This window comes from Vicugna pacos, chromosome 18 (genome assembly GCF_048564905.1).
Source record: "Vicugna pacos chromosome 18, VicPac4, whole genome shotgun sequence".
In the NCBI taxonomy this organism is placed as follows: domain Eukaryota; kingdom Metazoa; phylum Chordata; class Mammalia; order Artiodactyla; family Camelidae; genus Vicugna; species Vicugna pacos.
In genome coordinates, this window is record NC_133004.1 from 23532325 (window position 1) to 23552099 (window position 19775).

Here is a 19775-nt window from a genome sequence, read left to right on the forward strand (position 1 = left end):
AAAAGTTCATGTGCCCCATTTCTCTTCTGGGGTCCTGACCCCATTAAGAATTCAGTATAGCTGGCTGCGTGCTGATCTCAGTTTTCCAGGAGGTCAAAGAAAATTTATGATTGGAATTTATTCAGCTTCTTCCAAGCAGCAGTAGAATCTACCTATTTGCTTATGAGCCATCCAGTTTTGCATTATTTTGGGGATTACTCTAAGAATTAAATGCAGTTATTGATCTCACAGTCTAATTTAAGTTAATATATTTAGAACCACAGCATCTTTCTGCTGTTTCTGTCTTACAGAGTTCAAGTACATATATTTAAAAAACCCATAAGACTATGCTATATTTTTAACATTCATGTGTATTTTAAATAAATTAAACAGCAATGTAGTCTTTTATATTTTCTCAGATTTTTACCTTTCCAATGGTCTTTATTAATTTATTAAGATTTAATTTATTTATGAAGATTTAAGTTTTTATCTGTTAGCATTTAGCATTTTTGTAGAATATGTTTAGTGAAGACTTTGTAATTTTTAAACTTGAAAATGTGTTTATTCTCTTCAAATCAAGAAGAATCTTTTTTCTGACAAAGAATTCTGTGTAGTTGTTTTTTCTTCTATACTATAAAGTTGTCATTCCACTACCTTTTCATTTTCATAGTTTCTGATAAGCCATCCATGATAATTTGGATTGATGTTCCTTTATGTAATATATTATTTTTTCTCTGCATTTTTTCAAGGTTTTCTCTTTATCTTTATGAGCAACATGCTGTTAGCCTTATGTTTAGCTTCATGAATCTGTAAACTGATGTCTTTTCACAATTTGGGGAATAATTCACCCATTATTTCTTCAAATGTCTTTTTCTGCCCCATTCTCTCTGTTATTTCTGTCTGAGTCTACAATAATCCAAGGTTAAGTTTTCATCTTATCCACAGGCTCTGTTCTTTTGTTTCTTCTTCATGTTGAAATTCTATGAATCTATTTGAAGTTAGTTTTTTCTTTCCTCTATCTCCTTTCTGCTTATAAGCCCATCAAGTAATTTTTAAAAATTTCAGACAATATATTTTTTAATTCTAGAATTTCCATTTGCTACTTTTTGTGTATTCTATTTCTCTGGTAAAATTTCTTATCTTTTCAATCATTATGGAATAGGTTTCTTATCTCTAATATAATTAGAATCACTGCTGTTTAGGTCTGTGATTGATAAATTCAATGTCCACAAACATCAGCTTAGGCTTGACATTTGCTGATTGTCTTTTCCTTGAGAATGAATTACATATTCTTTCTTCTTGTGTCAACTAACTGGATTGCAATCCTGGATGTTATGAATGCTATGCCTTAGAGATTCTGGACTGTCTTATGTTGCTACAAAAATGTTGATGACTTTTAGGAGGCAATTAAGCTAGATTCAAACTGAAAACTTCTTGACTTTGGTGCATGGCAGTTCTAATTTTCAGTCCAGTCTTCTTGTGATCTGCCTCATGCACCATGACTCAGATATCATCTAGGTTCGCATTTACTCCAGTTGTAGCCTACTGTGCTTTCATTTACTCATTCATTCACTTGATGAGTTCATCAAAGAGGTATTTATGTTGCAAATAGTAACAAATCTCTCACTGTGTGTCAGAATCCATGATAGATATAAAGAAAAGTTAAACAGAATCCCATCCCTAGAGAAGAAACAGACAGGGAATTTGATCATCAAAACAGTAAAACAGCAAGCATTTTAAGAGTTGTCATAGGACTATACGTAGGCAAAATTAACCTCAGGGATGGAAGCTGATTAGGAGGTAAGAGATGATGCTTGGAGCAGTTTGACAGACAAGTAAGAAATTAGTCTAGTGAAGAAAGTCAAAGGATCTCCCTTGGGGAAGCAGCTTGCTTTATAAGAGCACGGACATGCAAGAGAACATGGTGCACCCTGGGAATACAGGGAGAGGGTTTTGCTGGGAGCTAAGATATCTCTTGATAAATCAGGGTCAAACGTGACTGCTAGTCTATGCTAGTCGAAGAATTTTGACTTTATTTCAAGCATTAGGAATTTAAAATAATCTAGACTGTCATTTAAAACCAACTGATGATCAAAATTATACTGGGGAAAAGCCAATGTTTACTTGCAGGTTCTGATGTAGACAGCTGGGATGGTATGAGAGGAAAGATGCTGGATTCAAGCTTGTTTATATTAATTTGAGGTAAAAAGTAACCTTGTGTCCTTAGGATTTCCACATAGAGCATAAAGTTTTTTGAATATTATGGTGGACCACGATAAGTTAAAGATGTGTATTATGAATCATCACAAACACTAAATTAAAAAGCAAAGAGTATTATAGCTAATAAGCCAAGCAAGGGTATAAATGGAACTATAAAAACTAACAAAATCAAAGATGCAGAAAGAGAGAAAAGGGAAGAAAAAATGGATAGGACAAATAGAAAACAAGTTAGCAAGACAGTAACTTTAAACCTATTCATATCAATTGTCTCATTAAATGTACATGGCCTAAATAATTCAATTAAAAGGCAGAGATTTTTTTTTTTTTAGAATGGCTAAAAAATAGCAAAACCTAGCTCTATACTGCCTACAAGAAACACACTTCAAATACAAAGGCACAGGTATAGGTTAAAAGGAAGCATATAGAAAAGGGTATACCACAACTATTTATATTTATACCTATATTTATGGAAGACAAAATGTCAGAGATTTCAGTGCAAAAATATTACCAGAGATAAAGAAGGTCATTCATAATGATAAATTAATGAAGTCAAAAAATGCTAAATGTGTATGCACCTGACAACAGATTCAAACTCCATGGAACAGAAAATTACAGAACTTCAAGGAGAGACAGATCCACAATTAGAGCCAAAGACATCAATATCCTCTTCTCAGTAACTGACGGAACAAGTCAACAGAAAATCAGCAAGGATTGAAAAAAAAAAAAAGATTTAAACAATACTAACTGTCAATTTGACCTTATTGACATTTATACAACACTTCACACAACAACAGAATACACACGCTTTTCAAAGGCACGTGTTTCCTAACCACAATGGAATTAAATTAGGAATCAATAGAAGGAAGGTCCTTTTGAAAATCCCAATATTTAGAAACTAACACTTTTGAGTAACGTGTGGGTCAAAAAAATAAAAAGTCAAAGGAGAAAACAAGTACTTTGAATTGAATGAAAAAAAACAAAAGATATCAAAAGCTGTGACATGCTGCTACAGTACATGCAGGGAACTTTGCAGCACTAAATGCATCTATTAAGAAAAAAGCTCTCAAATTGATGGGCTCAGTGTCCATCTTTAGAAGAACTGGAGAAAGCAAAGCAAATTAATTCTAAAGTAAGTAGAAGAAAGCAAATAATAAAAGCCAGAGCAGAAATCAATGAAGTAGAATAAACAGACAAGCAACAGGGAAAACCAATGAAACTAGAAACTATCCCCGGAGATCAGTAAATGATAAACCTCAACCAGACAAATCCGGAAAATGGAGAAGACACAAGTTAGCAAGGTAGGAGTGAGCGAGGTGACATCGCTACAAATTCTACAAACGTGAAATGGACAGTAAAGCAATGTTATGAAAAACTTTGTCAATAAATTCAACAACTTAGAGGAAACAATTTCCTTGAAAGATTCAAACTATGAAAGTTCACTTAAGAAGAAACAGATAATCTAACTAGCCCTATTGTCTATTAAAGAAGTTGAATCAATAGTGAAAAACTTTTTGATAAGGGAAACCCCAGGCCCAGATAGCTTTCCTGGTGAATTCTACAAATCATTAAAGAAAGAAATAATACCTGTTCTACGCAAAGTCTTCTAGAAACTGAAAAGGAGCCAATATTTCCCACTTTTTCTATAATGCCAGTACTACCCTGATGCCAGAGCCAAACAAAGCCATAACTAGAAAAGTAAATTACTGACCAATATCCTTCATGAACATGCAAAATTTCTAAACGAATTTTAGGAAATTGGATCCAACAATATATAAAAAGAATAATGCCTCCTAACCAAGAGGAGTGTATCCAAGGTAAGGATGGTTTAATGTTTGAAAAACATCCATCAGTGTAATCTACCATATTAACAAACTAAAAAAAAATTTTAAACCACGATCATCTCAACAGACCCAGAAAAAGCATTTGAAAAAAAGCTGACATTCATTCCTGATTTTTTTAAAAACTTCCTCACCAATTAGGAATAGAAGGGAACCTCCTCAACCTGATAAAGGGCATCTGTGACAAACCCACAGGTAGCATCACGCCTAATATGAAAAGACTGAATGCTTCCTCCTTACGATGAGAACTAAGCTAAGAATGTTCTCTCTCACCACTTCTCAACATTATACTGCAAGTTCTAGCCAATAAGGCAAGAAAAATAAATAAAAGGCATTCAGACGGGAAAAGAAGAAGTAAAACTGTCTGTCACTATTCACAGATGATATGATTGCCTACATAGAAATTCAAAGGAATCTACCAAAAAATACTAATAAGTGAGCTTAACACAGTGGCAGAATACCAGGCCATTTCTATCTACCAGAGAGTAATGACTCTCTGGAATTGAAATTTTAAAATAATCATTTACAATGGCATCCAAAATACGAAAAATAAATCTGACTAAAGATGTGAAGGATGTGTACACTGGGAACTACAAAAACACTGCTGAGAGAAATTAAAGATGCAAATAAATCAAGAGATGTATAATGTCCAGGGACTGGAGGACTCAACAGTGCCAATAGGCCAGTTTTCTCCAAACTGACCTACAGATTTAATGCAATCCCAACAGACTTCATGTAAAAATTGTTACCAGAGTCTAAAATTCACCTGGAAATGTAAAGGAATTAGAACAGCCAAAAAGAAGAGGCAAGTTGGAATACTAACACTGATTTCAAGACTCATAATAAAGCTAAGTTGACTAAGATGGTGTGGAACTAGCGTGAAAATAAACAGATAGAACAGCGAAACAAAACAGAGCCCAGAAGTAGACCCATATATATGTCGACAGCTTATTTTCAACAAAGGTACAAAGGCAATTCAGTGGAGAAAGGATGGTCTTTTCAACAAAAGATACTAGAACAATTTGATATCTGTATATATAAAAAAGTAAACTTCCATTCATAGCCCACATCATATACAAATTTAACTCTAAATAAGTCACAGACCTAAGCATAAAACCTCAAGCTATAAAACTTCTAAAGGAAAACATAAGAAAAACCCATTATGACTTTGAGTTAGGTAAATTTTCTTAGATACAACAAGAAAAGAATGATGCACAAGGCAACAAAGAGATAAACTGGATTTTATCAAAATTTAAACCTTCTGCTCTTAAAAGGACACTGTTAAGAGAAGGAAAAGAGCCCCAGACTGGGAGAAAATATTTGGAAATCGTATCTGATTAAGGATTTGTATCCAGTATGTCAAGAACTTTCAAAATTCAATTAATTACAAACAACCCAACAACAACAAAAAGGCGTAAGACATACAAACAAAGAAGACAGATGAATAAACACATGAAAAAAAATGCTCAACATCATTAGTCATTAGAGAAATGCAAACTAAAACCACGATGAGTACACCTGTCTGAATGGTTAAATTAAGAAGACTGACCATTACAAGTGTTGTTCAGGACGTGGAGGAACCGAAACTGCCCTGCACTACTGGTGGGAATGTAACATGGCACAACCAACTCTGGAAAACGTCAGTTTCTTAAAAATATGAGCATCTGATCAAGGCATTCCTCTCCTATGTATTCACCCAAGAGGAATGAAAGCTTTTTAATGTCCTTTCAAAGGTTTGTACACGAACGTTCATAGTAGCTTTATTTATAATGGCCCGGAAACAACTCAAATGCCCCTATTACTCATCAGTTAACAAGGAACGGATTCTTGGTTCACAATACTGTACAACATGGATGGGTCTTGAAACAATTACACTGAATAGAAGAAGCCAGGAAAAGAAAACATACTGTTTGAGTCCATTTATATAAAATTCTAGGATATGCAAACTAACATGTAACGACAGCGGAATGGCTGTTGGAGGGTGGCAGGATGGATTACACAAAGACAGGAAGAAACAAACAAAAAACAAAATTTTCAAAAGAAAAATCCACCCTGGATTTCCACAGGTGTTTTTTACCTGAATGGAAGTTTTCTTTGAGATAAACTGAGGTCTGGATGTAGTGTTGAAACTTTCTGTAGATATTTTCCTTTGTAGTTATTCTCAGAGCTAGCGTAGGGTTAAACAGCACTCCCTAATATTCCATGACAAGTGGCAAACACACAGAGGTAAACCCCAGAGAAACCATTCACGCTTCCAGGACCTCTAGCTGGCATCCAGCGAGCAGCTACGGAAACAGAAAGCATCACCAGAAAACACAGTGACAACTTTTTAAGAACCGTGAAATGAGAGAGAATGAAAGCAAGATGTTCCTAATCAGGTTTTACCCGTGTTTCCATAAAAGCAATTCTAACATGTCCATCATGGGACAAGGGAAAAGGGAAAAAGGTCATCCTTCGTGTTCGAAACTTTTCCACCTGAGCTTTACAGGTCCAGGTACGGGTTTAAACAACGAAAGCAGAGCCACGAGGGGAAAAGGTATAGAAGGTATGCTCTGTTCTGTCAGTAAATTTATCATCACATTGGCTCCCCTTTCCTTCCACCCACTTATCTTTTCAAGTTGCCAAGAAAAGCCCTGGGAATAATCACCTCCCACGCCAAAAGCTGGGGATATGATAATTGGTGTCTGATGATGGAAGCTGACATTTTTAAATAGTCACTTTTAACTTCATAACATATATTCCATCTTTAACCATATATATACTGCTTCAACTCCTAGATCTTAAGGGGGGGTCATGTATGTGGAAGACGGCCCAGCAACAAGCATAATTCACTAAAGCTTTGCATTGGTTAAAAAAATGTATATATTTGTAAAACCTATTTGATCAAGTGTCACTTATGTAATGGTGATCTTAAAATACGAGGCCTAGAAAAAGGTCAACACCTACCTACTTATCTATCTGTCTGTCTGTCTGTCTATCAAAATGACTCCCTGGTTAATGAGTAATGGCTTGAGTTTTTGAAATATCATATAATATGAATAAACCTAAAGGAAAATAAATGATTGCTGAACTGAGGAACACACACCATGTGTCAGTCATGTGAGATGCTAGTTCTACTTGATAGAAAGTGGCAACATTTGTGAAGGAACCCATTTGGGACATTCACACAATGTTTCTTACAAGCTCATAATATTGAAAGCCAAAGGAATTTGTTAGGTTTGATACCAACACACTCAGATCCATAACATGCCTCCACCATGCTGGGTGGACCTCAGCCAAGACATCACACAAAGTTGATTGTTTCTGCCTCCCTCTAACCAACTCCATACAAAGTTGAAAAAGATAGCCTCGAGCAAGAGGAAATAGCACTCCTGTAGCCCAGTGGCACTGACGGCCAGCTCACTCACCAGCAAGCAGATACCTGCAGAACTGTTGGCCTACTAAGGCTACTACAATGTGGCAGAAAGTTATCTTAGGAAAGCAATGACCCTGACATTTATGCTAAAGAACTTTCCACCTGCGTGCACAGAGAGCCATGTGCAAGACGCAAGAGCAGCTGTTTGTAATGAAAAAAAATTAGAAACAACCTAGGTGGCCAGCAATAGGGGATTTATTAATACTGTGCTACAGTCCCCCAGGGGACTAGAATGCAGTAGTTAAAAGAAATAATGCTATAGCCATAGGGAATGACACGGTTAGACCTCTGATGCTTTGTAGAGTTAAAAGGAAGGAGAAGGAAGAAGGAGAAGGAGAAGAAGAAATGTTTAAAATACATGTACAATGTGATTCCATTTGTGAGGGGACCATCCCACCCAAACACTCCATTTCCTGTGTATAAACACATATCAATACAAAAGAAAAAGATATGGAAAGATCCCAAATAAACTCCTAAGAGTGATCACTTCAAAAAGGAGGAAGAGAGGGAGGATGGAAGTGAAAGCTAAGGGGGTGGGAATCCTCCACCAGATGCAGAACAAATAGTAAGAGACGTAACGACTTTATTCTGTTACTATCAACTGCTTTTAATATACATAAAACTGTTGTCAATTCTGCACGCTAATGTTTGTACCTCAGATAATCTGGTTGACCTTTTTGGAGCATATGTGAAAAAAAGGGGTAGGAGAAAAAGAACAAAACTTTATTACTCAGAGCTGCAAACTTGATTGTATTCTGGTTCTGGAATGAACCATCTGAAACGTATTTTTCGAAGGTTGGAGGTTCTAGGTGATTGATGAGGTGATCCCAGGGCATCCTGCACAGCTGTAATTTTTCGGCAGAATTCACCTTTGTACCATTTTGTGGATAGGTGGCGTGATTTGTGAAAGGGTGTTAAAACAACTATTGCCTCTCTTTCTAGCTGGAAGAGCACTGCTTCTGAATTTTTCACAGAGCTTACACAGGCAACACATCTTGCCTCAGTCCTCATCTTGCTACATCCTGCAGGGACCTGCATACTGCCTACACGTGGCGGGGATCTGTGCTTGGATAGAGTGCCCCCAAAAAAGGTAAACACAGGTACCACAAACATTCTAGCTACGTTGCCACTGAAAATCACAGGAAACTCACATAATGAAATGCCCTCAAAATGAATTTAGAATCCAAGGCTCAAAAGCACCAGCAACAAACAACTTTAGTATTCACAGTCAGAGGGACTCAATGATGTTAAGACATCACTTTCTCCCAAATTCAATTATTGATTCAATACAATCCCAGTCAAAATCTCAGCAGGCATGTTGTAGAAACCGATGAGCTGACTCAAAAAATTATGTAAAAAACTCATACGGAAACAAAGGACCAGAACAGGCAAAACAATTTTGAAAAAGAAGAACAAAGAGGATTTGCAATACTTGATTTCAAGACTCACCATAAAATACAGTCATCAAGACTGTGTGGTAATTGGCATAAAGATAGACATATATAACCACAGAGGCTGCAAAGTAAGACGAAATCTGAAAAAAAGAGAGCCACAAAGGTGGTACCACAAATTTTACATATAACCTCTATCCAAGACTCTGGATGGCCCCTGAATATGCACACATGGGGCAGATAGCCAAGCAGTCCACCGTAGCTTAGAATATGGAGTTTGAGTTTAGGCAAAGTAACTTCTGCTGAAAAAGAAAAAGAAAAAAATACACTCTTTGGGGTAACATAACAAAAATCTGGTCTCTGCAGTGTATCAGTATACAATACAAAATTACAAAACATACAAGAAAACAAGAAAGTGTTGGGGGGAGGGTATAGCTCAGTGGGAGAGCGCGTGCTTAGCATGCACAAGGTCTTGGTTCAATCCCCAGTCCTCCATTAGAACAAGTAAATAAACCTAATTACCGCCCCCCCCCAAAAAACCAAGAAAGTAGAGCCCGAACCCCAGATAAAAAGTAACCAATGGAGACTAAACCCAAGATAACCCAGACGCTGGAATTAGCAAACAATGACTTTTTTTTAAAGCAGATTTTATAATATGATCAAGGGAATAAAGAAAAATAAAAGAGATAGTAACTGTATCAGGAACCAACTGAAAATTAAAATCACCAAATATGACAGAAAAGTCACTGGACTGGAAAAGAGATCAATAGAAATTAGCCACTTGAAAGAGAAAAGAAAGACACAGGGAAAGAGAGTGGAGAAATGCCTGTGAGAAAGTGTTTTAAAAGTATAAAGCACAAGTGAATGGATTCTCCCACAGATAAAAAAATAAATAAAACTCAGATGAAATATTTTAAAACAACTATTTGGAGGACCCAGAAAGCATCCCCAAAACACACAGAAATTGGAGGAAGGTTTACATGGACTTGATGAACTGCACCCACAGGATTTACAGCCTGGAGCTGTGGTAGCAGAACCCATTTTGATGGCAGTGGAACCTAAGTTGATGGCAGCCGAAACAGCAGGCCTTGCCTGTCAAGGTGCCAGAGAACAGAATTCAGGGAGTGAAAAAAGCTGGGAATTTAAAAGAGAAATCCTGGAAGCAGGAGAATAAACACCCAAATCTAAATGTGAATTCTTCCCAAGCTCCTAACAGCAAAGATGCAAGGGAGACCCCAGAGGGCCCAAGGAACTTCCCTGCAACTTGTAAGTTATTTCAAAATAAAAGTGTTTTTAAAATGCTTAAAAAAAATAAAAAATGAAGATAGACATAAAGATCAACAAAACACAACATAAACTCCAGGAACAGACAGCACGTACACGATCAACTGAATTTTAACAAGGGAACCACCACAATTCCATCCAGAGTGGAAAATCGCCAAGCCCAACCTCACACCATACACAAAATTATAGACCCAAAGGTAAAAGCTAAAATGATTAAAAAAAAAAAATTCTAGGAGAAAACCTTCGTGACCTAGGTAAACAAGGTTTCTTAGACAGGACACAGGCACAAAGCATGAAAGAAAAACACTGATAAATTGGACTTCATCAAAATTAAAAACTCCTGCACTTTGAGAGACCCCCATTAAGAGCATGCAAAGGCAAGTCAGAGTAGGAGAAAAGACTCACAATACGTGTATCTGACAAAAGATTTGTATCCAAAATATACAACGAACTCTGATGATTCAATAACAGAAAGACAAACAAGCTCTAAAAATGGACAAAAGATCTGAGTAGACACTTCACCGAAGACGATGTAACAAACGGCCAACGAGCGCATGGAAAGGTGCTTAACATCATTAGTCATCAGGGAAATGCAAATTAAAAGGAGAGCCCACCAGGCCCCCTAGAGTAGCTAAAATCAAAAAAGACACGATTTGAAAGATGTGACCAAACTGGGACTCAGATATTTCTGATGGGAACGCACAATGGCGCCCCCTCACCTGGTCCCCGGCCCCTTATTCCATGTGTCCTCCACCCATTCAATTCACAGGCTCATATAATCTGCCTGGCCCCACAAAGCATTTGAGGCGCTCCGTCTGCTCTAAAACCTGGAATTTATCAGATAAAGCCATGCACGGGGGCTGTGGTCTCTGGTCCTGGTCCTGGGGGTCTAAGCTGTCCGTCACTAACAGTGTGGTTGTTGGGAATGCTGTGAACAGCTAAGTGAGATTTCTTCAGGCATTTCTTGATTTAGGTTATCAGAGAAAAGCCTGCTGACATCACCTCAGGTGACCTAAATATCCAAGCCTGAAGAGCTGTGGGGTTTTTTTCCCCTTCTTCTGCAAGAAAATGAATTTCTCCAAGAATACTTTAGAGCAGTGGTTCTCAAAGTGAGCGCCTGGACCTGTAGCACCGTGAGGCCTGGGAGGTTGTAAGAAAGGCAAAGTCGGTCTGCATCTTCCTGCTAAAAACCGTGACATCCCTTTCCCAGAAACACACACATTTTACATACACTTTTGGGGAATTCACAGATTTCTTAGTCTTGAGTGCAATGTGCCTCAGATTAAGAATTCCTGCTCGGGGGGCAGGCACAGAGAAATAGAGGGTCAGGGGGAAAAAACGTTTAAAACTGTATTTTTTTTTCTAAAATGGAAAAAAAGTAACAGTTTCAACACGTAAGAAATGTACACGCTTATGAAGTATTCAGAACTAGGCAACTCAATTATACAGATGAAACAAAGAGATCAAAAGTATTCCATCATGTCACCTGGCCCTGTCACCAGCTCAGTTTTCACATTGCTTACTTTTAAAACATCACCTTCCCAGACTCCTCAAAGCATCGTCTGCATCAGCCAACCCTAGTTCCTCCCCCCAGCATCTGGGGAGGCCTGGGAGGGGGTCACAATTATTTGTGTGGCATCAGGACTCCCCTGCCCCAGTGACCCTGTAAGGACACAGGAAACATTCGTTGGATTTAAGTTCTTAACATAAGGGTGAACCATGGACAACTCACCACTGAGAAGTTGTAAGTTTCTGCTTGATCAGGGAAGGGCTTATCAGAAGTTCAGTACCAGGACTGTCCTGAAACCATGGTTGGAGGGCACTGACCAAGAAGGTTCTGGAGAATCCACATGTTAATTTCTTCTGCAATACTTTTTGAGGACCAACCTAGGCAGGTACCATTCTAAGACGCTAGGGCCAAGAAAAACAGATCCTCCAGCCATGTGTCCAAGATCTGTGGCCTCTCTGGGCCCCTTACACCCGTGAGACAAGCAGGATCAGACCACCCAGCACCTGTGTTCTCTACTTTAGAGCTCAGAAGGTTGGCAGGCCAGCCTTTCTCAGGGCAGCCCAGACCATGGGTACCTTGGGTATCCCACCAGCCCACCAAGGTACAGATACACCTCTATCATTCAATCTCCTCCCTCCCTTCAGAAGACAAAGGTGAAAAAAGCACCTGTTAACATCTAATTTCCATTTCACCTGCCAGTTAGTTCTGGGCTCAGCTCCCATGTGATGTCCTCTCATCTGCAAATTTCTTTTCACTTTTTATAAGACCCATCACATCTGCACAATAATTCCAACAACTCAACGAACACCAAAAAAAAAGGAAGGGGACAATGGAACCAATTTTATCATCAACTGTTTGGAAGCAATATTCAGTAACGCATGTTTTAATTCTGAAAATGTTCAATCTTTTTTTTAAATCAAGGAGCTACAGTGAGGTTTGCAGGTATTGGATCTCAAGCACTCCGGATGCAGTGTCTCAGGGTTCCTGTCCCAGCATCTGAGGGTAACTGTTGTTGACTTTTCCAGCCACCTGCCCAAACCTTGACATTTAAAGCAACTTGGTGAACACACCCTCCTGGTATTTTTAGGTTTTCTGTTTGCCTGTACACTTACAGGGTGGGCAGTCGACATTCTTAATTTCTGTCTCATCCCCTACAAACATCACTGGTACCCGGCGGCAAAGACGCATGTAGCAGAATGTTCTGTGCAGCAAAAGAGCTGCAGACAACCCAAGGCCTTACTCCCAGAAACTGATTAAATCTGATACAGCCACTAGTTTGGAACCTATGCAGCTATTAAAGAGAATAAGATAACCCATCCATGCATAATATTATAGTAGATGACACAGTATACATAGTTTACGAAGCAATACTGTGATTGTACACATCACATTAATGTATAAGAGAAATTTAATTTTAAAATAGTATAAGCTATTACTTGTGATTATATCGTATTATGTACTACAAGCCATTGTACTAATTTACCACATTCATACATTAATTCGTGGAAAATCAAAGTGCACAGAACTGTAAAGTCAGTCTATTTGAATAAAAATAAAAGAGCACATGTTACTATATAAATATGTATACGCGGATCAATTGTCTAAAACATTGGGGCTCAGCCTTTCCCGCGCATCAGTATCACCTGGAGAGCTCATTAAAGCCCAGACTGCTCGGCTCCACCAGGTCTAATTCGGCATGTCTGGGGTGAGCCGAAGAAGCTGCAATCCTAACCAGCTCCCAGGTGACACTACTGATCCCGGGGCCAGGCACACACCCACTCCACGATGGCGATCTGGGGAAAGAGGAGCTTCGGGATTTTTGTTTTAGAAAACTTACACGTTCATTCAACAGCGCTTGTTGAGCGTCTGCTCCGTGCGGGACGACCGTGGAGCACGGCGGGGTCCGGCTGGTAGCCGCACTGCTCACCTTTCCTCCGCCTCCCCGGTGCCTCACCCGAGAGGGGAAACTGAGGCTCCGAAACTGGTCTTAGCGGAGTCTCTCTGGCGGAGCTGGGATTCGAACCTCAGGCTCAGACGCCAGCTAGCATCCCGCCCGCTTCCAAATTCCACACGACTTCCTCTCGCCGAGGCCGCGGGGACTCCGGGGACGCCGCCCTGAGTCCGCTCAGACACGCGGGGTAGGAGGACCTCTCTTCAGGTCCGCTGCCCGGAGTTAGTGCGGCCGGCCGGCCGGCGCGCGCACGCTGGAGCCCCGCCCCACCGGCCGCTGCGAGGGGGCGGGGCCGGCCAGGCGCGCTTGCGCCCGTGCTCGTGCCCGCGGGGCGAGCTCACGGGAGTAGCGCCAGAATAGAGGCTCGCCGAGCCGCCACTTTAACGCAGGCGCGGTGGCCAAGTGGTAAGGCGTCGGTCTCGTAAACCGAAGATCACGGGTTCGAACCCCGTCCGTGCCTACCGTCTGTCTTTCCTACCAGGGGGTGACTTTTTAGGAGTGGGACCACTTTTCAAGGGTGATCATCAGTAGTCTACACCTCCTGGATCCCGCACATAAATATACGCCCCTAAGTGACTACCGGGCCAACTGTTTTCACCCCGTTTGGGTTCAGACTCCCTCCTGCATGGAAAGTCAGAGTCCGGGTGGTCCGGCCTCGGCGCGTCTGTGCCATAAACAGCCCACGGGGCATTCTACTCCTGGGGGGGGGGCAGCGCCCCCGTGCGGTCCCCGGACGCCTCGTCCTAGGGGGAATCGCAAGCTCCAAGGCCCCAGGGGTCACGTCGAAACCGTTGCCCGAGCGATAATTTTAGCTCAGAAAAACCTTACAGCGGATGGCGCTTCAAGAGCCACTAAGTATTTTTCTAAACATTACAGTCCAACTTTATCCACTCTAATGAGAGAACTGCCATTGCCTGATACTGAGCCCACACCCAGAGTCAGCTGGTGTCTGGCTTGCTATTTTTAAAAGGAAATCCATTGTAGGCACCACATTACAGAGAGGAAATCCTGCCCAGACTTGGAACTGTTCCGACATGAAAAATCTAAACTTCCCTCTCTCGGAGTCTCTGTTTGCCCCTCGGAAAATGGGTCTCTGGTCGGCGTTGGCGTTTGTGAAGCAGCCGCCCGAGAGACCGGCTGTAGATGCGGCCTCAGTGAAGGTGGCACCTGCTTTCCTTGCCTCACCAGAGGAGGCACCACGGGGCTGCTCCAATGCAGTTAAAGATGTTATGCAATTACCTCAACCTCCAGGAGCTGGCATATTGTATAATCTGAAAACCAGCTTGACCTAAATTGGGGAAACCTTTATCAGCGCGAGATTCCTAATAGAAGAAAGCATTCGTGGAGCTTCTGGTGTGTGCCTGCTGCAGCTGGCCACTGGGGGTGCTTCAGTGAACAGGGGCGGGCTCTCTCAGAAAGAGGGGGAGACTGATGTGGTGGAGGTGGGGGGAGAGCCTGGCAGGAGCGGCCCGGATTAAGAGTCCTCGACTCCGCAGCAGTTCTCACACTTGGGAGGGTTCATCCCCATCCCCTGGAGAGGCGGCTAAAATGCTGATCACTGGGCCGCACCCCTAGAGCTTCCGCATTCTGTTAAGTCTGCGGTGGGGCCTCATAACTTGCATTTCTAACAAGCTCCCAGGTGATGTTGGTGCCGCTAGTTTCCCGACCACACATTGAGAACCATCCCGCTAAAGAGAGCCATATTAAACCCAGGAGCACACGTGTATGCGTGTATACAAACATGAGAGTTAATGCATATGGAAACAGTGAACACCAGTGCTTTTCACCCTCCAACCTGGGGATGGCGTTAAAATGCAGGTTCTGACTCTGGGGTGGGGCCTGAAACTGCATTTCTAACATGCGACTTGGTGATACTGATGTGGAAGGTCCCGGACCTCACTGAGGTTGAAGGATCCACCTCAAAATAAGTTGTTGCCTCTCTGGAGGGAAGAAGGATGGGGGAGCTGTTGAAAGGATTCCCCCACTGCTTACCTGTGAGCTTTCACATTGTTTGGATTTTCTAAGAGATTGTTCTATTACTTCCCCTCTTCCTCCCCTCCGTCACCTCCAAAGTCCACAAAGGCAAAGATAGTTTATTAGAGCACAGGCAAATTAGAACTACTGAGAATTAAGTCAGATAAATGCTTGAATGTTCTCTGCTCTCCCCTGGGGTGTCCATCATTTCTTTTTTAAGAAATGCCACAAAAGAACACTATGTTCCTCTCCATTAAAAATATCCCCAAATATTACTCCCCATTAAAAAATAAGACCACACTGCCCCCATATGCAGGCCAGTATCTGTAGAGCGTGGATAGTTGTCCAGATTTTCCTGTCCCTCCCTCCAAGGAGTGAAGCAGAACACCTTCCTCTGTGACCCCAACCCAGGAAAGAGCTGGTTCTCATCCACCCCCACCACTGCCCTCACCCCAGCCTACACAAGGCACCCCCTCCCTGCCCCAAGTGAACAATGGACTTTAGAAAATTTTACATAATGTACTGTAGGTACTATTTATGCAAAAAAAAATTTCATAAGATATCTAAGGATAAATATTCCTGTGTGGAGAGATACTTGCTGTTTTGTTTTTTGTTTTTAAGCCTGGAAGATTACACTCAAATCTCAGAACCGTGGCACTGGCTGAAATCTGGGGGTGCCATGGAGCTAGAGAACCAATGTGGCTCAGGTTGTGGGATGAGAAACCAGTGAGCAAAATCCTGAATTCAGGTCCTGTTTACACTTCAATGGATAAAGCTGATCGTGTGTCTGAATAAGCACGAGGTTTTGTGTTTATTTAAATCACTTGTGTTCATGAATATAGAGCCGTGTTTGGATCCCTATAACTCCTGTATGAATTTCACGTCTGAAAGTCACCTTGAAGTCGTGGTTCTAGGAAGAATCCTACTCTGGTGTCCCTTAGAAACATAAAGGGAAGAGAAGACCCCTGAGGCTGGGGTTGAGAGGAAAGAGAGGCAGGTGTCACTGAGCCTAGAGGGACCCTCGGAGACCTCACCGCAAATGCGACCACTGGGGAGAAGGTGGATTTGCAGAAGGAGCCCAGGGCTTTCTGGGAAAGAAGTGAAACTCTTCCAAACTACCTTCCTGTTCTGCAAAGTTAGAGAGACCTGTAAGGACAGATCATGATAGTCAGTGGCAAGAAAAGGTTTAATAGGACTTTTGAAGCCAGACGGGGAGCCCGTGATCCTAGCGTCAGCAGGGCAGGGCTGTTTGTCAACAGAGGTTGCGCAGGAGCAGGCTTCTACAGCGCCCCACGTGGCAGCATGAAGCTAGAGCAAGGCTGGAATGACCTCAGGCCCACACCTACGGGAACCGCTGGGAGACACGGAGAAGCCATGGAACCTCACTGTGCCTCGGTTTCTTCCATTCTGAAATAAAACACACTCACGGGCTTCCCCTCTCCTGGAGTTCTCCTGATGACAACGTCATAAACATCTACCAACTAGGATGGTTCGGTAAACGGAGCACCATCCACCTCGTGGCATCATGGGCAGATATTAAAAGGAATGACTGATTTATTGAATCACTACAGCTTATTGAGGAAAGTCGATATCCGGTTTTGGGGGTTTTGTCTTACAGCTTTATTGAGGTATAACTCATATACCAAAAATGGTGCATAATTAATAGATCCAACTTGACACCTTTGGACATAGGCATACGCCTGGGATACCATCCAGCACCTGCCAGTTTCCTGTGTCCCTTTGCTTTTTTGTGTATGTGATATTTAACATGACATCTACTCTCTTAACAAATGTGGAAGACACAGTGCAACACTGTTAACTCCAGGCGCTGTGTTGTACGGGAGAGGTCTAGAACATGTCCATCTTGTATATCTGTGACTCTAAGATGTCCTGTTTTTGTAAAAATAAATAAGCATATTTATCAATACACACAGTGGTGTTTACGTTGGTTTTTTGGAATGGGAAGGATGTCCACATCCCAGGTAGAAGGCACCACATCATGCTATTGACCATGGTTAACTCCCGGTGGTGCAAGAGGTGGAGAGGAATTGCAGACAAAATTACTAATTTTTTCTTAATATGGGGAAAATAAAACACTGTGTTACTTTGGAGTCACTATTCTTGCAGCAAAAACTTATCAAGTTAGCAAAAAAAAAAAAAAAAGAAAACAGAAAGAGTAAAGAGATGTCAGGCTCTGGAGAGTTCAGGCGTTAACACGGGGCTGGCACTACACCACGTGATGCCGCGTGTTCAGAGAAAAGTCTCCCTCCTGCCTTCCGCCCTGACCCTCTCCGAGGGGAGCCTCTGCTCCGCTGACGTGGCCCGTCTCCCATCTGCACTGACATCATGCCCTTAGAAAACCTACATTACAGAATAAAAAATGGGACGCTTAATGAGGGACTGAGCGGTGAGTCGCCTAGCATGAGCTGGGAACCACATTTCAAAACCAGAAGCGTATTTCAGGAGTGAGTAGCACTTAAAAGAAAATATTGTGGCAGGCCCCTGGAAGCAACAGACGTTGTTTATGTCACATCGACTTGAGTTTTGCTTAGCAAATCACCAGGCTGGCACATGACAAACATTTCCCAAGACTGTATTTCCTTTCGCCCCTACCCTGCCCTTCTAACTCAGGTGAGCTGAGCTGATTTTACTTACTGGGGGCTCAAAAGGAACCCCTGAACTTAAGGCCTGGCTGGATGAAAAAAATCTGTAACAATTCTCGAAACAGGCCCAGATAAGAAAGCCCACGTGTCCCTTGGAGTGTTGGTGAACAGACTCTAAGCTACCCCTTACCTTAGCCTTCCAGCATTCACGGCCTTGTGAAACCCCTGCCTCTGAAGTGTGAGTGGAACTGTGACCTGCTTCCAACAAACAGGATGATGTCACATCTCTGATTGTCACATAAGATGGCAACACCCATCTTGCTGGCAGATTCTCTCTCTTGCTGATATGATGAAACCAGTAGCCACGTTAGGGAGGCCCATGTGGCAAGGAACAGAGGGCCTCAGTCTACCAGGCTGCAAGGAGCTGGATTCTGTCAACAGCCACACGAAGGCAAAAGCAAGTCCTTCCTTGGTTGCTGTGGACTGAATGCTTGTGCGCCCCACCCACAGATCCATACGCTACAGCCCTATTCCCCACTGTGGTGGGTTTTGGAGGTGAGGCCCTTGGGAAGTGATTAGGGGTAGATTAGATCATGAGGGCATTAAGGCCTTATCAATAGCTCTCTCTGGGGTTTATGCAAACATAACAAGAAGGCCGCTGCCTGTAAGCTGGGACAAGAGCCCTCACCAGATACTGAATCTGCCAGCACCTTGATCTTAGACTTCTCAGACTCCAGAATTATAAGAAATAAATGATTGTCGTTTAAGCCACCCAGTCTGTGACATTTTGTTATAGCAGTCGAAACAGAAAGAGACATTGGTGGGGCGTTGAGAACCCAACCCCGGCCAGCACCTTGACTGCAGCCTCACAGAGGACCCAGCTAAACTATGCCTGGACTCTGACCGCCCCCTCACCAAACCAGGAGAGAACACAGATGTGTTGTTGTCAGCTGCTAAGTGTGGAAACACTATTACACAGGGAGAGTCTGATATGGAACACTGAAATCTGATCTTCCGAATCCCCCACGTGGTTGACAACAGCATCTGCCCAGTAGCCCAGCGAGAACCGTGGGACTCATCCCTGGGTTCCTTGTCCACCGCTGCTGTACCAAGTTCCACAGCCTTAGCAGCTTAAAACGGTGTGGTTTTTATACATCAGAAGCTCAGACCTACCTGTGGCCGGTTACACTGCTCAGGGTTCCATAAGTCTGAAATCAAAGTGTTGACCAGATGGGCTACTGTCAGGAGGCTCTGGGAAGAACCTCCACCCAGGCTTATTCAGGTTGTTGGCCAAATCCAGTTTCCTGCCCTTGTAGGCCTGAGTCGTCTGTTTGCTCGTCTCTACAGGTCTCTCTACAGGTGTTGTCCCTAATTCTAGGCTGAATCCTTCTCACGTTTCAGATCTCTCTGACCTCCCTCTCCTGAGAGCCAAAGAAAGTTCTCTGCTTTTAAGTGCGCCTGGATTTAGATTAGATCCACCTGGATAATCCAGGCGACCCACTCTACTTAAAAGTCGAAAACCTGAATTACATCAGCAAAAATCCCTTTTGCCACGAAACATAGCATATTCACAGCTTCCGGGATGAGGGTGTGGATGATATTAGGGAGCC

The 19775-nt window shown here is 42.1% G+C and overlaps 1 non-coding gene across 1 annotated transcript; it reads left to right on the plus strand.

The window, feature by feature from the left end:
- Window positions 1–13976: 13976 nt before the first annotated feature.
- On the plus strand, window positions 13977–14048 carry TRNAT-CGU (transfer RNA threonine (anticodon CGU)). The gene has a single exon. It is a non-coding gene; the product is annotated as a tRNA-Thr (tRNA).
- Window positions 14049–19775: the final 5727 nt, after the last annotated feature.